The sequence below is a fragment of the Melozone crissalis genome, unplaced genomic scaffold (assembly GCF_028551555.1).
Source record: "Melozone crissalis strain CALT ecotype California unplaced genomic scaffold, PUWL_Pcris_2 ptg000192l_1, whole genome shotgun sequence".
NCBI lineage: Eukaryota > Metazoa > Chordata > Aves > Passeriformes > Passerellidae > Melozone > Melozone crissalis.
In genome coordinates, this window is record NW_026535957.1 from 1138024 (window position 1) to 1143042 (window position 5019).

The following is a 5019-nucleotide window of genomic DNA, read 5'->3' on the forward strand; positions in this document are numbered from 1 at the left end:
CCAGTGCTTCCCGTCCTTGTACCAGGTGGTGGCACCAATGGTCCCCGAGCCCTGACAGGTCAGTGTCACCCGGTCCCACAGCACCGCCGGCCTCCAGGGGGGCTCCACGAGGAGCTGGGTGGTCTGGGCACCTGTGGGTGACAGGAGACACCAGCCTGCCAGGCCCAGTGTGGGACTGGGGACAGCAGGGTGGGGACATGGCATCCCCAAGGACTCACCAGTGAGGCCAAGGGTCTGGGCTGGAAGGCAGAAGGGACATGGCTCAGTGGGGGTGGCACCATGGGGACAGAGGCACAGGGGTAGGGGGGGTGAGGGGCTGTCCCCACCTGTCCTTGTATGACATGGACTCCTTGTGGACAGGGACACTGCAGCCACCCCTTGCTCAGGCAGGACATAGGGACACTGTGGACACCTCTGAACTGAGGATGCCACGGCCACCCTGTGCTGGCACAGGTCACCCCCACCAGCCCCATGATGCCTCCCCAAACCCTTGTCCCGCCTTTTTTGTCCCCATGTTCCTGTCCCCCTTCTCCTGTCCCCATGACCACTCCACGACCCCAGCAGACCCCATGCTTTGGCTCTGCTGGCATTGAGGACATCAGGGGACCCCACAGCCCCTCTGTGCCCCCTCCCCTCCCCATCCCTGGGGTGTCAGGCCCGTGCCCAGGGCACTCACGCCACAGGAGCAGTGCCACCCTCCCGGCCATCCCGGTGTCCCCCGCCATGTGCACTGGCTGTCACTCGCTGCAGGGGGTGGCTGTCCCCTGGGTGGTTGCTCTTCAGCCAAAGGGGAAAGAAGCGAGGTCAGGTCTCATCCCCATGCGTAGGTGGCCCTTGGTGGGGGCAGGATGGTCACAAGCTGGGCACAGGCTGTGAGCAGGGCGGGGACAGGATGGGGACAAGCCTGGGTGGGACAAGGTGGGACATGGGGTTCCCAGGACTGGGGGGCTCAGGGCCTTTGGGGGACATGGACATGACTGTCCAGGGGAATGGGGGGTCCCTGGGAATGGGGGTGCTGATGAGGGGGAATCACTGGGGATTCACTGGGCATGGGGGGGCCATGGGAATGGGGGTCATCCGGGCTGGAGGGACTCAGGGATGGGAGTGCCAGGGGAACGTGGGCTCCAGGGATTTGGGGTCATGAGGTGGGGATGCTGGGGAAATGAGGGATCCCGTGGGAATAGGGGTTCCTTAGAGAATCAAGGTCCTGGGGAAAGGGGCCTTTCAGGGGTTGGAATGAACAGGAGAGGGTTCCTTGAGAATTGGGTGCTGGGACATGGAGGTCCTGGGGAATGGGAGTACAAGGATGGGAGGCCCAGGGGAGGGCGGATGGAAGGAATCGGGGTCCCATGATTGGGATCCCTGGGGAATGAGGGTGCCAGGAATGGGCAGTGGCTTGGTGAGCCCGTGGGTCAAAGCTCCTTCCCTGGCTGGATCAGATTTTGAGGTGGCCCAGGGCTCAGCAAAGTCCCCCCAGGGTGCTTGTGGTTTGGGAGGGTGAGACAGAGTAAAGATCCATTCTGAATTAAGTGAAGTGCCTAAGAAAGGTGAAAAGTCTGTGAGGCCAAAGCTGAAGGAAAAACTCGCATGCCAGACAGCAAGGAGACAGAGAAAGAAAAACAGAAAGACCACAAGGTCGATTTGCCCCCCACTTAGAAATTCCTTTGATAAAGAAGAACTAGTGCTAAATGTCACACAGAATGAATATGTATGAACTTATTGTGAAACTGTATGCATATGCATTTGGAAGGGGGATAAAAGACAACCCGAGGTCTTCAGAGGCACACATGCGCGTCGTAATAAAAGCATACCGAGCTTTACAACTTTTACAAAGTTGTGAGGTTTCTTCTTTTCTCCGCAAAACAAGGGTCATGGCAGGGAGATTCTGACAGGGTCTGGGTCTGTGTTCCCCCAGCCCCCAAGGGCTTTTTCCCCTCTTTATTTCCATTTCCATTATTTTGCCTCTCAATTTCACAAGACCCCAGTTCATCCCTTCATGATCCTGGGGGGCACCTGAGCAGGGAACAGATTGAGGGAAGCCCAGTGTGGGGGAAGCAGAGTTGAAGGGTCTGCAGGGAGGGCTGGGGAGGCTGTGGGGGATGTGGGTGTCTGACAGTGCCCCCCCAACACTTTCTCTTTCCTGCACAGAAGAAGGAAGAGGCCTTTTGTGCTGAGTGTCACACGGGGGAGGGCAGATTCTGTCCTGGGAGGGCACAACCAGGGGGTACCTGTCCTGGGGGAACCCTATTCCAGGGGCGACACATGCTGGACAAGGGACTCCTGTCCTGGTGCATGGCAGCTCCGGGGGGTCCAGACTTCTCCATTCTTGCTCGTCCCCTGCCGGATCTGAGCCGACAAGAGCCGCTGGGGAATGGAGCCCTGGGCAGGAAGGAGCTCCCAAACTCCTGCTCTGTGAAGCCAGTGGCCATCCAAGGGTGGGGCCCAGCCATGGCCCAGCCCCACTGCACAGGGATGGCCATTGCCCAGCCCTGCTCTGGCCAGCCCAGGTGGCAGCCAGCACCTGAGGGTCCCCCCTGCCCCCTTGGCTTTGATTCTGGCAGCTTTAGAGCTGCTGCAGAGGTGAGAATTCTGTGGGTGGAAAAAGGCCTGGCTGTGGTTTGCTCAGCTCTGCAAGAAGCACAAAACCCAAAGGGAGCCGAAGCAGAGGTTCTGGGAGGGCCTTTGATGGTTTTCAGAGCAGGGCTGGCTGCAAACTGCCGCTGCAGGGGGACATGTGGGGGAACCAGTCCAGAAATGCAGCAATATATAATTTTGTACCTGTCCCCAAGACACTGAGATAGCCCAAGAACAACTGCAAATCCCACACCAGTCTGCTCAACAACCTGACCTGGACCCTCCTCCTCCTCCCTGCCTGGCTGTGGATGGACAGTGGCCGGATGCCCTGCACCCACCACAGCCTCTCTCTCACTGCTCTCCACACCTGGATGGGGAGAGAAAATTGAGCAAAGGCTTCCTGGGTTGAGACAAGGACTAGGAGGGATCACTCATCAAATCCTGTCACGGGTAAAACTGCTTATGATTTAGAGATATGAATTGAATTTATTGATGATAAAATCAGAGTAGGATAAGAAGAAGGTAAATAAATCCTCCAGTACACCTTTTCTCTGTTATGAAGGACTATGTAGTCATTGGCTTTCACTATTATATTGGTTATTGCAAATTATTCTGATATAATGCACTTTCTAGTCACTTTTTAACTGTTTTGATACACTAAAAATTGTCAGCCTTTTTACCCTAATCTCAGTGTAGAAAATATATTTTAATGTGATAAATATTTTATAGTTTAGTGTAGGAAACGCATTCTGTGCTGTTCTTGTGAGCCGGCAAAGGCTTCCCGATTATAAGGAAAGTCCTCTATCTCTCCTGAGGAAGACACAATGGTTGTCATCATGGAGACACGATGAAGGAGAGAAAGACAAGAGATACAGACTCTAGCTGGCTTACAGAATGATGTAGCTCCTTGGCCACTCACTGAGAACTTTGTTTCTCTCTTATGACCTACGGGCACTGAATGTGTCTCAAGTAAATGTAAATATCTTGAAAAACTATAAAAGCAACATGTTGCTCTAATAAATCTCTCTTTCACACCCTTCTGATGGAGTTGTGGTGTTTTGCTCTGTGTCGCGCTCTATAGCCACATCTGGTGCCTGCCCCCCGTGATTGCAACTGGACTGTAAAAAATGGAAAGAAAAAAGAGAGAAAAAAGGTGAAGGGTACCCTAAAACTGAGTGAAGGCAGCAAGGATGCTGCAGAGGTCCAGACCTAATTCAAACATCTGATTCGAGGTGAATAATTGGGAAAAATAATGGGACATAATTTATCAAACAAGGAAAGGACTATTTTGTCCACATGGAAATCTTTATTGAAAAGGAAAAATGTTAAAGCTTCTGATTATGCTCTTTGTAGCTTACTGATATGGTGTAAATCACAGGACTTTGAAGCTGATGCCGACAATGCCTTCAGTGTCTGGGCATGGAAAGAGGTTTGGAAGAGACTATGGGAAGTGATATCTAAGGGGGATAAGACGGTTGTCCATTTGGCTACTACCTGGAGACTGTTGTATGAGGCATTGAAGGAATGGAAAGCAGAATAAGATAGCGGGGAGGAACTGGAGGAGCAGGAATTAGAGCAAGAAACTGAAGTAGAGGAACAGGTGGAAGATGAGGCTGAGCCTGTCAATGTATCTCCCCCTGAGGAGGCTGCTGCAGCTGCTGTGGAGGTTCCCCCAGGGTTTGCTATTGTGAGAATCAAACGGCAGGCTAAGACTGTTTCTTGGTATTTATCTCCAGAAGACCATGTTAAACCTGTGCATAGTTCACCTGCTCAGCCGTTAATTGAACTGAGTACAAAACCAAAGTATCTTACGCCTGCACAGCAGTTAGCAAAAATGAAGTTACAGAAGTGAAGTGAAAAACAGGCTGGGTCATTGGCCCTTTTGTCTCCCCCTGGGCCATCTGCTCCCCCCTCACCCTCCCCTTGGTCGGCTGCTCCAGCCCCTGCTTTCCCTTGAGCCATCCACCCCTTCTCTGCCCTCCTTCCAGTCATCTGCCTCTGCTCAATCCCCTGTTGCACCGTCTGCCCCCCTCCTCCCTCCTGAACTGGTTGAAAAATGCAATCCTTAACATTGTGTCCTTCTTTGTCTAGTGATAGTTCTGACAATGAACTGCCAGTTGAAAGTACACCTAAAAAGACGCAGGAATTTGTTAGACCTCGTAGCAGATCCAGGCCAGCTGTTTCTTGTGCTCTGCCTCCCTGCCAGGTGGCTGTGACTCCTTTACACTCTTTACAATTTTGGGAGCATGTGAGAATGAAAGCAGCTGAAGTGGGAGATTGGAATTTGTTAGAGAAAATAGGTCCACCTAAAAGGATGGAGATGGCTGCTGCTGCTGCTGCTTCTGGTGGGCTTGTGGCTTTTCCTGTTTTCAAAGCTGCTCCTAATTCAGGACAACAAGATAGTCATCAGGTTTTTGCATGGAGGGTTGTACAGGACTTTCAGTC